Here is a 20,957-nt window from a genome sequence, read left to right on the forward strand (position 1 = left end):
AACTGGTTCTTCCTCTGGTCAGAATACTCAAGATAATTTTGTTACTTCTGAAGCTCCAATGGATCATTCAAATTCAGTTAATTCTACTGGTACTTCACAGCCTGCTTTCACAAGTCTAAATATTAATGATGCTGCAGTAAATGATGATCCTTCTTCATCCAATACAGTCTGGATTTCTGATAGTGATGCTTCTACTCACATGACTGGAGATAGAACTTTAGTTCATAATACTTCTAATTACAAGGGCAAGGATCATGTTATGCTTGGCAATGGTAAGACCTTATCTATTTCCTTTATTGGTTGTACAAATCTTATTATACCAAAAACCAGTTTTAGGCTAGATAATGTCATACATGTTCCTGATATGAAACATAACTTACTCTCGGTGGCTAAATTTACAAAAGACAATTCATGTTATATTACTTTTTGTTAGAGAATTGCTCGGTCGAACTCGCATGCGTTGCTATCTCAAGCATGTTTGTCAATGTTAGTGATCAAAACTATAAGTCTTGGTTTCTAGTCTACTATATCTAAGTCTTAGACTAGGATAGATAGTGTAGTTGAGCTCAAGAACTCCATGGCAATCATCATACAAGACGAAGGACTACTCAAGGAACTGGTGGATCTTCATCGACTAAAAGGTATGTGGAGACTTGAACTTATCTATCACTCAAAATTCTATCTACTTTATCTCCTATTTTGATAAAAAATTCGTTTTGCTATATAGACTTTGATTATACATATTTGCTATTTCGAGCCGAGTTTATCTCGCCTATCTATTTCTCGAAATATGTGTTGGTAAGCTTTTGCTTTGGCCAAGTTCATCTTTACCTAGTGACGAAAGTCATGACACGTTTCAATCACCTTGAAAATTGCTTACTTTGACGAAATGTCCTCTAAGAATGTTTCAATGGTTGAAATGAGAGTTTAGATTAACTAACCAATGATGGATATAAGCATTGTGTGGCAACACATATATGTATAAGTGCTTTTTCCTTGAACCGAAGTTTGCGAACTTTGTTGATCAAGAGAACCGGAACAAGAGCCGTGAACTCAGTCCGTGATAATATTTTTTGAATGATGTTGTAGTAATGAGGTTCAAACTCTCAAACTTGTGAAGATTAAATTCAAAGATTTAATAAAATTATATAAAAAAATATTAACAAAGTGGGCGAGAGGTAACCAAGACACTAGATTCCACTATGACGCAAAATTGAATGATACATATTTCAAAACTCTAATTATCTTAAGACTCTTATTTCTTAATTAACAAATAATCTGGAAATTCTCAAAAATTAATTGTATCCCCTAAGCATAGATTATCTAAACAAAGCATAACCTATCTAATTGAATCACAACTAATGAAGAAAATTTTTGCAAACAATTAAAAACTCTGCAAAAGCAGTGATTGAGTGAATTATAAATTATAAATAAGAGAGAATAAATGATTACCAATTATTCATGCGTAAATAGCTTCCTCACTGCCTTGGTTGTGGGAGAAATTAGCCTCTCATCATGTTGGAAACACGCTCAAAAGTTGATTTCATTTATGCTCAAAGATGAGTTTACAAATGATGAAAAGGGAGAAATAATTCAAAACCGGGTTTGTAACAATTATATTTGTTACAAACCAGAGAACTACGACCCTCGGTTGTCACTGTAATAAATAAGACTGTCCTGCGACAGTCGCTGAAACTGTAGCTCTTAATACTGTTCTATAACAGTCGCAATCACTGTAGCATAAACGACACAAGGGTGTGCGTCTTATGTTCTTCGTGTTCTTCGGCAGCAGCAGCAGCAGAAAAATGGCAGCTCTGCAACTCGTGATTTCTTCATTCTGTAGCCTCCAAAACTTCCCCAAACTCTCCACACCCCTTCTATGATAACTCAAGACCCTTTTTATACACCTACAACACAAGAAATCTCCTCCATAACTCGAGATAATACTCTCTTTACTCGGGTGTTAAAAATTATTTTCGGGAAGATTTTCTTCCCTGTTTTATGATTTTCACGCGTTCTCAGCTGTGTTTCTTTCCTTTTATACCTTCTTCACGCTCCAGAATATTGATTAAGTCTTCCAATCACGAGCAGTACACGTTTAAACTCGTGTAAGTTTGTGTTTATCCTCCAACTCACTGTTTGAATTAAACCAAGTTATCCAGCCAAATTTGATCGAAACAAACACCCATACCAGCTTTTCTATGACATATCACATCTACCCATGAAGTTTCAGCGATTGAATCGCACAAAAAGTCCTCCAAAATCCGATCGAAAAATCTGCCTGTGAAAAGAAATATTTTCCCGCCAAAATATTTTTTTGAATTTGTGAAGAAGGTCACCCCTTATCCAGTGGTCGCCCCTTATCCGTTGCTGGAGTCTGAATAACACATGTCCTTTGGGGTGCCTTAAGTAATTTTTCTGGGGTGTTTCCAGCATTTTTTCTGGGTTCCTCCGGCGCATTTCTGGGGTGTTTTTAGTCTCTATCTTGGGGTGTAAAACACCACTTTTCGAGCCAATTTCGCCGCAAGAGCTTATTTTTCCAAAAACATCTACAAAAACATAAAATAACATAATAAGTATTTAATCGAGTCTAACAATACAGAACATTGAGAACAAAATAGACACATAAATGCGTCTATCAAATACCCCCAAACTTATTATTTGCTAGTCCTCGAGCAAAACTAAAAAATAAAACCGAGTTAATCTCGGGAGGGTTTACCAGAGGTGTACCCACAAAACCATTACTTCTAATTGGACACAAGTATCCAAAGAGCTATGAGGACATACATATTCTCAACATATCTCCAAGTAACTAGAATGCCAGAGAAATTAAAGGTGTCAGCTCTAAAGCTGACTGAAGAAAAGGGGAGACACATCCGCAACACTGCTAGATAAAGAGATATCCGCTACACATCTAGATAAACATTGTAAGATGCGTCCGCTGCTTTACAGATGGATAAGATTAGGAGAGAGATAAAGATGAGAGGGACATATGCTACACAGCTGGACTAATTACGTGTGATGAGTTAAAGCGGTGCTAGAAAGATCTTGTGCCAGATTCAAAGCGGACTAACAAAGAAACCAAATGTATCTTTCTTCGACTCTCTCATATTGCTCAGTAGAAACAACGTCTTCTTCGGTCTTCAACTGTTGATGATAAACTATCGAACCTCATAGAACCTTGACAATTAACTCTTCTCTTCGATTTCTTCCTTGACTTATAAATTTTTACTTCCCTTTGGCCTTATTGAACAAAACGTAACGATGATTTTTTTCATTTTTCTTTTTTTTTTTTTTTTTTTTTGGAAACAAAAATTACAAGACAACAATTTACATGGCCATGAGAGAAGGACTTTCAAAACTTGGATCTTCGCAACTTGTGATGTCTTGGTATCATGGATTCTAACAACTTATATCATTTGCTCTTATAACTTCAACTTTGATTTTTGAATTATTCTTTTCTATTGTTGCTTCTAAACCTAAAACGTCTTCAACTTTCTTCATAGATTTTGATGTCGCTCCGCTTGTTGATGATGATAAGTTTCTACTGAGAGAGTCGCAATCCAGTAACTAAGACTACATTGTGAGGTTGCTTTGTCTTTCTGGCATTTCCTGACCTACTTGCCTTTCCATCATGTATGGTTAGGTCCATCACGGTTACCCTCTAAAAGGAACAAGTTCTCTCCTGAATTTCAAGGATCTCAATGTCTTTTTCTCTAATGTCTCAAAAGGTTGTTATCCCTAGCATTCCAATTTCTATCTTTTCGGTGAGAAACAGTATGTAAACTTAGCTAACCGGATACCATGTGACGCTAGAAGTTTCAAAAGTGCAACTAAAAAGTTCTTCCCCACCCCCAAACTTAAATCTAACATTGTCCTCGATGTTCTAAAGATAAAATTAAAAGCATGAACAAGGAGAAACTGTTACCACTTGAAGAAAAAGAGTTAAGGAAAGATATTACCATGTTGCATGAGCATGGGTTACCTCCCAAGAAGTGCTAAGTTTAAAGTCTTCAGCCAGACTTAGGAAAGGATTAGTCAACTCGAACCGTATAACAGTAGCCGGAATAACTGTGGGTCTTCAAAACCAAATAGAGCTGACCAAAGGAAACTGCAGTAAACCAAGAAAATGAACAAGACTAGCATGCCCTTACCTAGTTTCCTGATTAAGACAACTACATCTAATTGTGGTTCAGGTTCAGGTTCTATAAAAGGGTCTAAATATATTTCTTTAGGCTGCAACTCCTCAAAAGTGAGATCCGAATTATTAGGTCCTAGAGTCTGTAAAAACTCAAATAAAAATTTAGAAGCACATAATAATAACCTAAATAATTGAGGATCCTCTAAGTCAATCAGGTTTGACTTACAAAATTGACCACAGTGAGGGTAGTAGTCATTCTTAAGAAAATGTGTTGATTCTAATTTCCTAAAGCATTTAGGTTTAGTCTCACAACTAAATATTCGACACATTTGAAATATAAACGTTCCCACATTTGGAAGAAAACTATTTGGTGGGAAAACAAAGTCAATAAGGGTATCATAGCCTGGGCAAACCACATCAACCAGAGGATGGGTTTCTAATGACTGAACTTCTTTCTGGACATTATTAGGTTCGGGAAAACGTGTATGGAGATAATCTTGTACGATGGTTGAGGCACAAATGTCAAGCCCTACACGAGGGAACTTTCTAAGAGTTAAAGGTAAAGCACAGGGAGAATGATATCACCCCCAAACTTAGAGTTTTGGGTGTCTCGTAGACTAACTACAATTTCCCTAATTTCTAGATCATCGGAATCCTGAAAATGGTCAATTGCTTCTGTTAGGTTATACTCAGGTGATGCATCCTCACTCATATTTAAAAGCTCTACGAGTTCATCTTCTTCGTCTAAGACTATTGTTTCTAAATCGCTAGACTCTAAAACATTATTCTCAGAATAAACTCGTTCCTCTAAATCATTATCGGCTTTGTAAACAGGAAATACTACATCGTCTAAAACGAGGGTATCTCTAGTCAAATCCTCGTCCTTTTGAATAGGTGAATAATTATTAAAATTATTTGGATTTGAAATAGAAATAATATTCATTGTAAAGCTCAATTGGAGTATCCATTTCCTGATCACTATTCCTACATAAGTATGATTCTCCATCAACACTATCCTCATCATAATAACATGAAAAAGATCGAACCTCATCAAAACAAGTAGTGCTACCAATTCTAACCTTGTTATCTTGATTATGTAAATAACTATCTTCATTCTCAAGGGTATTATTGGATACACTATATTGGCAATTCAAGTAATTTCGAGCAATTCTTTCGTTCGTCTCAGCTATCCGCTTGAGGTGGTCTTCTAAAGAAGGTTCACTCATTATTGTAGTTCTTTCGTCTATAATTATACTATATCATCTCAGCTAACTTACGCGTCGACTCAGCTAACTTCCTGAGGGACTCTTCTAAAGGAGGAATAGGAACAGAGGGATCATAAAAAGGACTACTTTTCAATAGTTTGATTGTATCCTCTAGAGAAAGAACTAGTACTATAATCTTCTTGCTCGTAAGACTGATGCATGTGTGGATAGTAATTGGGCTCACCAGGGTATGACCCATATCCTTCCAAAGGATGGCGTTCCCAACCACTATTCCCAACATGGTCATAAAAAGGATGATGTCCATATTCAAATTCAGGTCGATAATCATTGTATTGGCTTCTATCATACCAGTTCGACATTCTTAATTGCAAGGGAATTCTACACAATCACAAACAAGGCTGACTCGACCAAATCAAACCTATAAAATCTAGCAAACAACAAGCATGATGGCTCCACTTAGATTGTTTCTAGACCAGCTTCTAATCTTTCGAAAAGGAATTCGTTACAATCTGAGCAAACCTCTCTGGAATCAATCCGAGTTTAAGTAAGTTGAATTGAGACGAGGGAAGCTGCGAGGAGCTTTGATACCCAAGGTCTCACCGGTATTATAAGGCGGCGCAGTCACGCATTCAACTCGCAGAAACCATCATGAACTTCAAAGTATGCTCAAAAGAGTAACCAATATTTTTCGAACGACTTTCCTATTAAGCTCGTTACCTATAGGTCTCGTTCTAGTCAAAATTTTAAGCTTAGGTTCGCGTTTGGTTTCGTTTTCCTAAGGCGGGCAAGAAGGAAACGGTGATGAAATCCGAGTCCTTATCTTAATTTGGCAGGCCTTGCCCTTTACTAGGAAATTAAAACAACCGTATTCAAATCCTCAGCATATATTCACCTTAAGGCATACAATAAACCCGCTGACAGGGGATTCACGGGTGTTTCGAAAGCTTACCTCCCGTACCAGACGGGCGCAGAACCGCTGAAGTCGACTCGGGCCACGACTCCTATGTCATGTGAACCCGAGGGGCCGAGACGATATTGTAATCGTCGTCCTTCCCTGCAAACAGTTTTATATTTAATGTACCCTTCCTTAGGGTTTAAAAAAAAATTGTCCAAGTCCAAAGTCCAAATAAAGTGCAAAAGAAAAGAAATAAAATAATAATTACAAAAAATGGAAGGTCTCTAAAAAAAAAATCTTTATTTTTTTTTTTAATTTTTCTTTCGCTCTTTTTTTTTTTTTTTTTTTTGCTTTGTCTTTTTCCTTCTCTTTTGGCTTTAAGCTATTCCAAGTCTTTAGTATCCAACTTCAAACCTGTAATACAAAGACACACCCAAAGAAACGTAAAAAGAACAAATGAAATAAAAAAAAACCTAAAAATTCTATCTAAGCACAAATCCGCGTCGGCGGCGCCAAAATGATAATATTTTTTGAATGATATTTTAGTAATGAGGTTCAAACTCTCGGACTTGTGAAGATTAAATTCAAAGATTTAATAAAATTATATACAAAAATATTAACAAAGTGGGCGAGAGGTAACCAAGACACTAGATTCCACTATAACGCAAAATTGAATGATACATATTTCAAAACTCTAATTATCTTTTAAGACTCTTATTTCTTAATTCACAAATAATCTGGAAAATTCTCAAAAATTAATTGTATCCCCTAAGCATAGATTATCTAAACAAAGCATAACCTATCTAATTGAATCACAACTAATGAAGAAAAATTTTGCAAACAATTAAAAACTCTGCAAAAGCAGTGATTGAGTGAATTATAAATTATAAATTAGAGAGAATAAATGATTACCAATTATTCATGCGTAAATAGCTTCCTCACTGCCTTGGTTGTGGGAGAAATTAACCTCTCATCATGTTGGAAACATGCTCAAAAGTTGATTTCATTTATGCTCAAAGATGGGTTTACAAATGATGAAAAGGGAGAAATAATTCAAAACCGGGTTTGTAACAATTATATTTGTTACAAACCAGAGAACTACGACCCTCGGCTGTCACTGTAATAAATAAGACTGTCCTGCGACAGTCGCTGAAACTGTAGCTCTTAAGACTGTTCTATAACAGTCGCAATCATTGTAGCATAAACGACACAAGGGTGTGCGTCTTATGTTCTTCGTGTTCTTCAGCAGCAGCAGCAGCAGCAGAAAAATGGCAGCTCTGCAACTCGTGATTTCTTCATTCTGTAGCCTCCAAAACTTCCCCAAACTCTCCACACCCCTTCTATGATAACTCAAGACCCTTTTTATACACCTACATCACAAGAAATCTCCTCCATAACTCGAGATAATCCTCTCTTTACTCGGGTGATAAAAATTATTTGGATTTTTAACAAACTGCCACACTTCCAATTTCATGTTTAAGAAACTGCCACCGTTTTTTAAAAAGTTTATTAAATGCCACAACTGTTAGTGTTTCCTTCTGGACCCACCTAATTGGTCAAAAGTTCGCTGAACAGGTCAAGATTCTTACACCTGTCTATATATCGACGGCTCAAGATTAGCTTCATGAGATTACTACACGTGTAGTGTTTTGATTTACTATCCTATCCTTCACGGAAATGAAACCAAACCAAGTTTTTTGCTTTCTCATTTTTCATTTCGTTCTCTCCGTGTCTCTCTTTTCCAGCGGAGAAACTTAGGTTAGAGAAAACTAGGGTTCTACAAAGGGATTTGGTTTAGGTTGTGAATCTGAGTAAAGGGTTTCAGAAAAGTTCAAGATGAAGAAGAAGAAGAAGAAGAAGAAGAACGGGAAGAACAACCAGTTGTATGTTTTACTAAAACCCTAACTTCGTTATTCTCGATTTCTGAAGAAACCCATCTCTTTCTTCATCTTCTTTTTGTCTTCTTTTCATTTTGTTACTTAAATCTATGTTGTTGCATCTTAGGGTTTTGAATCGAAGCATGAGTTGATGTAGGGTTTGATTGTTTTCTGATTTTTCATTAGGGTTTGATTGTTTCAGTAAAGTTCATAGTGATTCGAAGCATGAGTTCAATTTCTGAAGTTTATTTTTAATTAGGGTTTGATTGTTTGATATGTAATGTAAGTAGGGCTTAAATTTTGGAATTTGTATGATTAGGGTTTAAATTGTTGGATTTCAGTGCTTAGAAATTTGTGGGTTTACTGAAGTTTATTTGTTTACTTATGATGCAGTGATGAAACATATTATCCATATAGAGACATCAACGTCTTGGTTATGGACAGTAATATGACTTTGTTCTTCCCTCACATGGATAGAGAAAAATTTGACCTCAAGGAATTTGAGCAGATGTTGCGTGTTAAGTTGCGCCTTTCTGAAAATGAAATTCCTAGTTTATATTGGATGATAGAACCATGTTTGCCTGAGATTATGGATAGGAATGAGGACTTGTTTAAGTTATGGGAGCATGCAGTACCTGATGATAAAGGATTTATATGTTTACATTTGAAGATATTAAATTCTGAATTCGGTAATGACAATGACTTCATTGAGGCTGCAATGGAAAAACCAGTGACATTAATTGATGAGACTCCAAATAAGTCCCATAAGAGGATTGCTAAAAAGCCAGTTTCAAAGGAAAAGTTTGTAAGGAGATCACCAGAAAAGACTGTAAGGAGATCACCAAGGTTGCAAGCTCAGTCAAAGTTTGAAAACTCAAATGGAGGAGTATCAAGGAAATTGTTTGTGGATCTGTTAAATGAAATGGAATCTCAGGGTTATTCTTGCGTTAGTCAAGCCAGTGTTGTGGGTTCTAGCAGTGTACCAATTCAAGTGACTGAAAACTTTAACCATGATTACTGGGCTGATGCAGTCAAGAATACTGATGCAGTGAACCAGATTGATGCAGTGAACAACAATGATGCATGGGTCAGCAGTGATGATGATGAGGAGAATGTGGTGTTAGAGAACACTACTGTGGATGAATGTCACCTTATTGAAGACCCAAATGCTCCACCAATATATGACAGTGATGAAGAGGATGATATTGATTATGAAGATATTGTCAAGACATATAAAGTTGGAGATGGAAGTAGTCATTCAAGCAGCGGTGAAGAAGATGATGAAGAAGGTATTGAAGTATTAACCCTTTGATGTTTATAACTTATTGTCTATTTCCCCTTTCTTTAAATGTACTAACACTTTGATGTTGTTTGTTAATTGAAGTTTCTAATGATGGTGGGAGTAATGATAATAATGATTGTCTTGAAGCAATAAATGATAAAGATGTGAAAGCGAAGTTTGATTACAAGAACTGGAAAGAAGACTTCAATATGCACAGTGATGAAGAAGAAGAACCCTTATTCCCTGTAGAAGAAGAGGTGGCTCCTGTTGATCCTACAAAGATTGAGGTAAAGTATGCTTTTAATAACAAGAAGGCATTTAAGAAACATCTTAGGGGTTACTGTGTAAAAAATAATTATCAGTACACTGTTTACAAGAGTGATAAAACTAGATTAAGAGTCAGATGTAGGTTTAGGGAAGAGTATGGATGTCAATGGTTTGTAAATGCTAGCATACATTGTTAGGAAGGTTAATCTAGAACATACTTGTGTTGGAAATCCAAAGAGTTTTAACAGATCTGCCAATCCTGAGTTTGTAAAAGAAGTGGTACATGAGAAGTTAAAGGAGACAGCTGGGGCCTTAATTCCAAAGCCTAGACATATAGCAAGAGACTTTTTTGTTACTCATAACATAGATATACCATATATTTGTGCATGGAAAGCAAGAAATCTTCTTTTAGAAGATCTGTTTGGTAATTATGATGACAGCTACAAGGATGTACCCATCTTTTGTGCAATGGTAGCTCATACTAATCCAGGGTCAGTTGCTAAATACAGTTATCGAAAAAAAGGTAACATTATGTTCAATACATCTTATTTATGCTCTTCCCTTTATTTATTTGTAAGTTATGCTCAGTTAGTTACATAGTTTGGTTACTTAAAGTGCAGATAATGCATTCATGAGCATGACTATTTCATTTGCTGCACCAATGAGAGGATTTCAGAAAGCAGGAAGACCAGTCATAGGGTTAGATGCATGCCATCTAACTGGAAAGCGTGGTGGTGTTCTAATGGCTGCAACAGCACTTGATGGTCAGAATAATCTTGTGCCTTTAGGCATTAAGGTCTGTCAGAGTGAAACTAAGGAGAACTGGACTGGATTCTTCAAGGATTTGTCTCCAGCAATCAATGCACATCATGCTGGCAGAATTACCTTTATTTCCGATAGGCAGAAAGGCTTGTTGGAAGCTGTTCCTAAGGTTTTCCCTGGTGCAAGAGTTAGATATTGTTTCAGGTATGTGTTTTTTTACAGTAGTTTACATTGTGTATGTGTTTTTCTATTGGTTCAAGAACTTGAAGAAGTACTAACTCTTTATTTGCATATGCAGGCACTTATACAAGAACTTCAAGAAATACTACAAGGCACCAACCTTGCACAGCTCATTGTGGAATGCATGCAAAGCATACAAAGTAAAGCATTTTCAGGTTTGTGCCTCTTTTGTTAAAATCCCCTATGTTTCTTGATTGTTAGTTTGTAGGTTATATATAAAATTGTGATTGTTTTGCAATGTAGGAGCACTTTGACAGTATATGCAAAGAAAATGCTGATGCTGGTGAATATCTTAGGAAAGAAGATCCAAGTACTTGGTCTAGGGCCTATTTTGATCCCCTTAGCTGTTGTGAGCATATGAATAACAATTTCTCTGAATCTTTTAATTCCATGGCTTCTAATATGAGAGATAAACCTATAATCCAACTAGGCATGATGTATGTTCAGTTAGTCATGGGTTTGTTATTTAAGAGAAGGGAAGAATCTGCTAAGTGGAATGAAAATGGTTTGGTCCCTGCTGCTGTTAAATTGATAAATAAGATGCTTGACTTGGTTGGAAAGTTTGATACATAGGGAAGTGTGGTTGGACAAGTTTATTTGGTAACTAATGTGATCACCAAGAAAATATTCACAGTGAATATTATAGACAAACAATGCACTTGTTTGCAATGGCAGCTAAGGGGATTCCCTTGTCAACATGTTGTATGTGCATTGAAACTGCTGAGGCCAAACTGGAAAGAGTAAGTGGTTTGTATTATTCAATTAATTTTTTTGTATTATTCATTTACTTTTGTTTTTGTAAGTGGTTTGCATTATTTATTGTTCCTTGTACACTGACACACCTTTGTTTTATTGATTGAACAGTTATTGTGCTCCTTACTATTCTGTAGAGTATTATAGGACCACATATGCAAATGTTGTCACACCCTTAGAAGACATAACTGAATGGTTATGGGAAGATAAGGTAGATTTATAAACTTTATTGAAAGTGGTGCATTTACTTTTCAAGATATTGGTTATTTATTTTTCTCTTTTCCCTATTTAAGAATCAAACCCTTTAGGGTTTCATTACTTTAACTTTCTCATTTGTTTTCTCTTCTTCTGGCAGGAAACCATGAACGTCAACGTAAACCCTCCTCCTTATCGGAGAAAAACTGGAAGACCAGCAAAGAAGAGGAAGAGAAGTTATGATGAACCTGAAACTGTGGTGAAGAAAAGGAAGTGTGGAAAATGTGGATCTATTGCTGGCCACAACAAGAGAACCTGTGCTGGTGGTGATGTTGGTAAAAACCAAACTGGATTCAAGCCAAGCACTGAGTATGATGCTGCAAACTGCACCTTCACACAGAGAGATCAGCCTGAAAGTAGCACTGCAAGGGGTAAAGCCAAGGTGAATAGATCCAGAGGTACATCATTTTTTGTTGGTGAGTCATCTGCAGGACCTAGCACTCAAGGAAGACCAGTAGCAGGACCTAAAACTCATGGATCTACACAAGATAATCAAAATTTCAGTCAGAATTTTGCTGGTATTGGATCTGTCAGTCAACATCTTTCTGTCACAAAGGGAAAGCAAACCAAGGCTAAGAAGACTAGGAAGTAGAAGTGTGTGTGCTTTATTGTTTGTTTTAGATATGTTGTGGACAAGTATCTAATTGATGGTTAGCTTTTTTGGTTGCTTTAGACACTGATTCTGGTATGGACATGTATATGTACCAGAAATCAGTTTTATTTTGATGGGATAATCTTGCTTTATGAATGAAAATGATATTAGTTAGAACTAATTTTCAGATTACATGTTAATTGTCTTTTCAAGTTAATTTTTACATATTCTCAGATGCATTTCTGATTTGCATTGTTCTTTGTAGCATTCTTGTTTATGCAGTGGCTAACTCGTTCCAGGTTAACTCGTTTTCTTCACTGCACCGAGTCGCGAGTTAACTCTCTGCTCAATCACTGGCTAACTCGTTCCAGTTACTGATTCAGGGGCTTTAATGTCATTTTATGCTGCTGATTTAATGCCACATATGCACTAACGGATACTAACGCCAGTTAACTGTTTTCTCAAAAAAACGTGACGGAAAAAGTCAAGAGTGTGGCATTTAATAAACTTTGAAAAAAACGGTGGCATTTTCTTAAACATGAAATAGGAAGTGTGGCACTTTATTAAAATTCCCAAATTATTTTCGGAAAGATTTTCTTCCCTGTTTTATGATTTTCACGCGTTCTCAGCTGTGTTTCTTTCTTTTTATACCTTCTTCACGCTCCTGAATATTGATTAAGTCTTCCAATCACGAGCAGTACACGTTTAAACTCGTGTAAGTTTGTGTTTATCCTCCAACTCACTGTTTGGATTAAACCAAGTTATTCTGCCAAATTTGATCGAAACAAACACCCATACCAGCTTTTCTATGACATATCACATCTTCCCATGAAGTTTCAGCGATTGAATCGCACAAAAACTCCTCCAAAATCCGATCGAAAAATCTCCCTGTGAAAAGAAATATTTTCCCGCCAAAATATTTTTTTGAATTTGTGAAGAAGGTCACCCCTTATCCAGTGGTCGCCCCTTATCCGTTGCTGGAGTCCGAATAACACATGTCCTTTGGGGTGCCTTAAGTAATTTTTCTGGGGTGTTTCCAACATTTTTTCTGGGTTCCTCCGGCGCATTTCTGGGGTGTTTTTAGTCTCTATCTTGGGGTGTAAAACACCACTTTTCGAGCCAATTTCGCCGCAAGAGCTTATTTTTCCAAAAACATCTACAAAAACATAAAATAACACAATAAGTATTTAATCGAGTCTAAAAATACAGAACATTGAGAACAAAATAGACACATAAATGTGTCTATCAGTCCGCGAACCCAGTCCGCCAACTGGCGGAAGTTCTCGACCCGAGAAAATTTGCTAGAGTATGAGAACTCCCTCTGGGAACTTAAGTCCGCGAACTAAGTCTGCGAACTTAATCTGGTTATATCTAAAGACGATTGTTTGTGAACTTATTTATATTATCTAAGGAATTCTAAATCCAAACCGTGGCTATATAGTTCATGAACCAATTCGAGTGAATGAAATCGTTTTTGCTTCGATTGTGTCTTGTGTAGTTACATAAGATTTCCTTGCAATTGAACAACTCTCTAACTAGTTCATTTGAGTCATTTGAACTAGTTATGGTGAAGAAGAACATGGTTGATATGAAAGTGCTCATATGGCTAACCATTTGGTTAACTATTTTTGAACCAACAAATGTTCATGTTTGGGTACGGTTACATAAACCCAAAATAGTACATTTCATTTGTGTGTAACAAGCTAAGTTTTTGATCCAACGGTTGAAAGGTATTATCTTGAATCTAATTAGGTTTCCATCTAACGGTGAATATTGAATGCTTTGTTACCAAGCTAACATTGATTGCAAACCATGATTTGAAAGACTATATAAGGGAGAACTCTAGCAACTGGGAAAACTAATAGCCACACCTCCTGTGTGATACTAGTTGTATTATCTAGAGTCGATTCTCCTTTAACCTTTGGTTTCTTCTTAAAAACCAGGTTAACGACTTAAAGACTTCATTGGGAATGTGAAGCCAGACCGATACTACTTTCTCATAGTTGTGTGATCTGATCTTGCTGATTCTATCGTTTTGAGTACAATCGTAACGATTGGCTTGAGATATTTATCTCCGATAGGAAAGATAGAAAAGTAGTCACAAACATCTTCGTCTCATCGTTTGTGATTCCACAATATCTTCTTTCGCCGCGTCGATTAAGATTATTGTGAGATGGTTGATAATACTAGGTTGTTCTTCGGGAATATAAGTCCGGGTTATTAATTGGTTCCTGTTCACCTTGATTTATCAAAAGACGGAACAAAACTTGTAGGTTTATCTGTGAGAGACAGATTTATCTATTTTGTAGAATTTTCTATATGATACAGATTTGTTTATTAAAGTCTTCGACTTTGGGTCGTAGCAACTCTTAATTGTGGGTGAGACCAGCTAAGGGAATCAAGTACGTAGTATCCTGCTGGGATCAGAGACGTAAGGAGCACAACTGTACCTTGAATCAGTGTGAGATTGATTGGGGTTCAACTACAGTCCAGACCGAAGTTAGTCTGTAGTCGGCTAGTGTCTTTAGCGGCTTAATACAGTGTGGTGTTCAATCTGGACTAGGTCCCGGGGTTTTTCTGCTTTTGCGGTTTCCTCGTTAACAAAATTCTGGTGTCTGTGTTATTTCTATTCCGCATTATATTTTGTTATATAATTGAAATATCACAGGTTGTGCGGTTTGAGTCAATCAATTGGAAATCCGACCTTTGGTTGTTGATTGAAATTGATAGATCCTTGAACATTGTTCTTTAGTACCGTTCAAGTGATTTCTCTTGTATTCAATTAGACTCGCAGATTTCTATTTGCTTGAGAAAGAATTGAATCGAGAAAGAGAGATAAAACTCTTTGATATACTTTTTGTAGATTGAGTTTTGTTGATTCTCTTAAAAGTATATTGGAGTTTGTCCATACAGATTGCTAAGCGAAATATTAGGTGTGGTTGTTGTACCCCCGCTTTTCACTTTTGATCCTTATGGGTATGAGATAAGAAGCTTACATGATCATGCTTTGCTTGCACATGGTAAAATGATAAATAACTTGTATCCTATTACTTCTATTGAGCTGCAGTTTGCATTTTCTTCCCTTGTTGCTTCTTCTGATATTTGGCATAATAGATTATGAAAAAGCGGGGGTCTAACAACACCACCCAATATTTCGATTAGCAATATGTATGGACTAACTCCGAAACACTTACTAGAAGAATCAACTAGACAGTCAGACTCAATCTAGATAAAAGTATCTCAAGGAGTTAATATCTCTCTCTTGTTTTGATTCACTCAAGCTAATAGAAATCAGCGAGTCTATAAACAAACACAAGGAATAACTTGGACGGTACTAAAGACCAATGTCCAAGGATCAATCAATATCAATCAACAACCAAAGGTCGGATTTCCAATTGATTGATTCAAACGCACAACCTGTATTATTTCAATTATATAAACAAATATAATGCGGAAATAAAAATAACATAAACACCATAATTTTGTTAACGAGGAAACCGCAAATGCAGAAAAACCACGGGACCTAGTCCAGTTTGAATACACACTGTATTAAGCCGCTACAGACACCAGCCTACTCCAAGCTAACTTCGGACTGGACTATAGTTGAACCCCAATCAGTCTCCCACTGATCCAAGGTACAGTTGTACTCCCTACGCCTCTGATCCCAGCAGGATACTGCGCACTTGATTCCCTTAGTTGATCTCACCCACAACTAAGAGTTGCTACGACCAAAAATCGCAGGCTTTAACAATAAACAAATCTGTCTCACACAGACAAGTCTATCAAAGGATCAATCTGTCTCCCACAGAAAAACCCTAAAAGTTTGTATTCTGTCTTTTGATAATAATCAAGGTGAACAGGAACCAATTGATAATCCGGTCTTATGTTCCCGAAGAACAACCTATATTAATCAATCATCTCACAACAATCTTAATCGTATGGTAGCGAAACAAGATGTCGTGGAATCACAAACGATGAGATGAAGGTGTTTGTGATTACTTTATATCTTGCCTATCGGAGAACTCTCACGATCTCAAGCCAATCAATATGATTGTACTGTGACGATAGAAGATGTAAGATCAGATCACACAACTACGATAAAAGTAGCATCGGTTTGGATTCACAATTCCAATGAAGTCTTTAAGTTGTTAACCTGGTTTTAGAAGAAGAAAACCAAAGGTTAAAGGAGAATCGACTCTAGCAGAGAAACTAGTATCACACGGACGTGTGGGGATTAGTTTTCTCAATGCTAAATGTCTCCTTTATATAGTCTCCAAATCAGGGTTTTGCCTTAGTTACAAAGCAATCAATATTCACCGTTAGATGCAAACCTTATTTAGATTCAAGCTAATATTTCTCAACCGTTAGATCGAAAACTTAGCTTGTTATACACAAATGACTGTACGCTTCTAGGTTTGTTAGCCGCACCCAAACGTGTACATTGTTGGTTCAACAATAGTCTACCCAAAGAGGTTAACCATATGAGCGTTTCATACCAACCATGTTCTTCTTCACCATAACTAGTTCAATTGACTCAAATGAACTAGTTAAGAGAGTTGTTCAATTGCAAGGAAATCTTATGTAACTACACAAGACACAATTTAAGCAAAGACGATTTGATTCACTCGAATCGGTTCATGAACTTTAATAGCCACGGTTTGCAAATGCATTCCTTAGTCTTTTAAGATTAATTATCATCTTTAGATATATAACCTTCTCAAGTTCGCAGACTAGGTTCGCGGACTTAAGACACTGGATAGAGTTTACAAACTCCAGCAGAGATTCTCGGGTTCGAGAACTACGCCGGTTCACGGACTTGGCTCACGCAAGTAGTTTGTCAACTCCAACAAAAATTCTCGGGTTTGAGAACTTCGGCAGTTCGCAGACTGATTTCGCGGACTTGGAACTTGCCACACTTCTGGTTCTCTTGATCAACAAAGTTCGAAAACTTCGGTTCAAGGAATCCATCGGTTATGTAATCTAAACTATCATTCCAATCATTGAAACATTCTTAGAGGACGTTATATAGTTGTTATACTATTTCTCGTCAAAGCAATTTTCAAAGTGATTGAAACATTCATGACTTCGTCACTAGGTAAAGATAAACTTGGTCGAAGTGAAAAGCTTAACAACACATATTTCGAGATATAGATAGGCGAGCTATACTCGGCTCGAAATACCAAATGTGTATGATCTAGTCTATATATATAGCATACGACTTTTGTCTCAAAGAGTTGGAGATATAATAGACTTTTGAGTGATAGATAAGTTCAAGTTTTCAAATACCTTTTTGTCGAGAAGTTCCACCGGTTCTTTGAGTAGAACTTCTACTTGCATGATGAATCGCCATGAAGTCCTTGAGCTCAACTACACTTACTATCCTAGTCCGAGACTTAGTTATAAGAGACTAGAAATCAAGACTTATAGTTTTGATCACTAACGTTGACAAACATGCTTGAGATAGCAATGCATGCGAGTTTGACCGAGCAGTGCTCTAACAGATTAGGCCACCCTTCTTCAAAAATTGTCCAACAACTTCAGTGACAAGAGTATTATAGTCAAGTCTGTCAATTCTCATTCTCTTTGTCATCCTTGTCAGCTAGCAAAAAGTAAGAGGCTTCCATTTCATCTTTCTTCTTCTCATGCTTCATCTCCACTTGCACTAGTTCATTGTGATGAGTGGGGTCCTTCTCTTGTTCCTTCTATAGCAGGGCATAGATATTATATCCTTTTTATTGATGATTTAGCAGATTTCATTGGATTTATCAAATGCAAGTAAAACAGAAGCTTTACATTGTTTTCAGAATTTTAAGAATCTCACTGAAAATTTGTTTCATATTAAAATTCTTGCTTTTCAAACAGATGGTGCTAGTGAACTAGTTAAAGGTGTTTTTAAACAATTTTTAGATAATACTGGTATTTTTTGAGAATTTCTTGTCCAAATACACCACAACATTGTTTTTAATGCTTTTTGTCCCAAAGAGTACTGGTATGACGCTTTTTTTGGCAACTACTTATCTTATTAATAGGACTCCAACTCTCATTCTTCATGATAAATCTCCTTTTCAAGTTCTTTACAATGAGCTCCCATTCTTCTATTGTTGTTTCTCCTGTTTTGGAAGTTGTTCATTCTATTCCATCCAAGGTTCCTTCTTCTACTATTGTTACAAGATCTCAAAGAGGAATTTCAAAACCAAATTTTTTTCCACATCATGTTTTACATCATTATATCCACTTTCTTCTGCTTTTACTTCTCTTTTAACAACTCCTTCTGAGCCAAAGAATTTTAAAGAGGCTATGCAAATTTCAGATTGGTTAGTATCTATGAAGGATAAACATTCTGCTTTACAAAGAAATGGTACTTGGGATTTGGTTGATCCCGAGCCACATATGAATGTTTTAGGCTGCAATTGGGTTTATAGGGTTAAGCTAAATTCTGATGGAACAATTGATATGTTAAAGTCCAGAGTAGTGGCTCAAGGGTACAATCAGCAGGATGGTGTGGATTATGGGGAAACTTTTAGCCCTGTAGTTAAATCAAGAGGTACTTTGTAAAAGGCTCGTATGTTTATGGTCTAATTAGGATCTGGGTCATAGAACATGTCGTTGATGCGTTAGGGTCGTAGACTAAAGTTGACCGTCCAACTTGTTTACCCTAATACCCTTCTGAAATAGACATATGAAAATATATCCCAACCATAGTTAATAACTTCAGCGAGCATTTTATCAAACGTCTTATATACGGTAGAATAGAGCATGGAAGAAAATGAAGTAGGTTTCTGTGGTTTGGTTGATTCCACATCCATCCACTCGAAGTGTTGGAAATGATTCCCTTTCTTCACCGGAAAATCCAATTAATTTCTGCAGCTTCTTTATAAGAAATCCTTTGCACATACTATACTGGAAACTTCAATTTTAGATTTTCCTCTAGCAAGCAAAATTTACCACAAAATTAAAATCCCGTTCTTCTTTAAATTGTTCCTCCAATATTGATTTTTTTTTGTTAATTTTGTTAAACATAATCATTAGAAATCCATATAGTTATCCGTTATCCGTTTTCAGCGAGTATGTAAATTTGATTCAAGGGTTTAGTTGAAAATCATAGCTCAAGAAGATGCAGGCGCAAATTGGGCTTGTAATAATGGGTGTTGCTGTGTAACAACTCCCAATCATTCGACTGGAGGTTCTTCAACCTTACTGTGGGTAGATTTCCTTCTCAAGTTAGATATACTTTATGAATATATGTAAAACATCTTCTTCAATTGAATGAAGCTTAACCACCATCTATTGTATCTGTGTTTCCTATTCTTGAAATGAAATCCAATCTAAAAGGAAATCTTTTGGATTTTGTATCAGATCAAACGGGAGAAGATGGAAATGGATGAGAGATGAGTTCCTTAAATATATTACTTAAACGGTCAATGACTCAATGCCATACGATTCACAATCATGGTGTTTAGCAAATAAAAAGACTCAACTAACTATTTTCTAACGGTCTTTGTTAGTCTATGACCCTAATGCATCAATGGCATGTTCTACGACCCAGATCCTATTTAGGCCATAAACATACGACCCTTTTACAAAATATCTCTTAAATCAAGAACAATAAGAGTGGTCTTGTGTATAGCTATTTCTAGAGACTGGCATATTAGACAGTTAGACGTTTCCAATGCTTTTCTTCATGGTTCACAGAAAATGTGTATATGAAGCAGCCACCAGGATTTGTTAGTGGAGAGTTTCCTAACAAAGTATGTCATTTGAAAAAAAGTCTATATTGTTTGAAACAGGCACCAAGAGCCTGGTTTCAAAAATTCTGTTCTTCTTTACTCTCTTATGGATTTGTTAGAACAATCTCAGATTTCTCTATGTTTGTCTATATTGATGGTTCTGATATGATAGTATTAATCTTATATGTTGATAATATTATTCTAACTGGATCTTCACCTGCCTTACTTGATCATCTTGTAAAGTATTTGGGTTCTGCTTTTGCCATGAAACAATTAGGTGATTTACACTATTTCTTAGGCATTGAAGCAACAAGATCACAGAATGATATTTTGTTAACACAGAAAAAGTACACCCTTGAGTTATTATATAAGGCACATACGAAAAAGTACAAACCTTGTTCTACTCCAGTTGTTAAAGGTCCTAGAATTTCTATTCATGAAGGTCATTTGTTACAAGATGTTTCTGCTTCTAGAACAATAGTTTGAATGTTACAATATCTCTGCTTAACTAGGCCTGATATTTGTTTTGGAGTTAACTATGTGAGTCAATTTATGAATGCTCCTACAGATGTTCATCTTTTGTTAGTTAAGAGAATACTTAGATACTTAAAGGGTACAATTGGATATGGTATTACTTTGAGGAAAGGAGATATTGAGAAGCTCACAGCTTACACAGATTCATACTGGGGTAGTTGTCCTGAAACAGCCAGATCAACTTGTGGATATGCAGTTTTTCTTGGAAATACTTTAATTTCATGATCAAGTAAAAAGCAGCCAACAGTTGCAACATCTACGTCTGAGGCAGAGTATAAGTGTCTGTCTATAGCTACAGCTGAACTGGAATGGCTTTTATCTTTAATGACAGAATTGCATATTAATCTTAAACTGCCAATTACACTTTTTGTGATAATACAAGTGATATTTACTTGTCTGCTAATCC

The sequence above is a fragment of the Papaver somniferum genome, chromosome 5 (genome assembly GCF_003573695.1).
Source record: "Papaver somniferum cultivar HN1 chromosome 5, ASM357369v1, whole genome shotgun sequence".
NCBI lineage: Eukaryota > Viridiplantae > Streptophyta > Magnoliopsida > Ranunculales > Papaveraceae > Papaver > Papaver somniferum.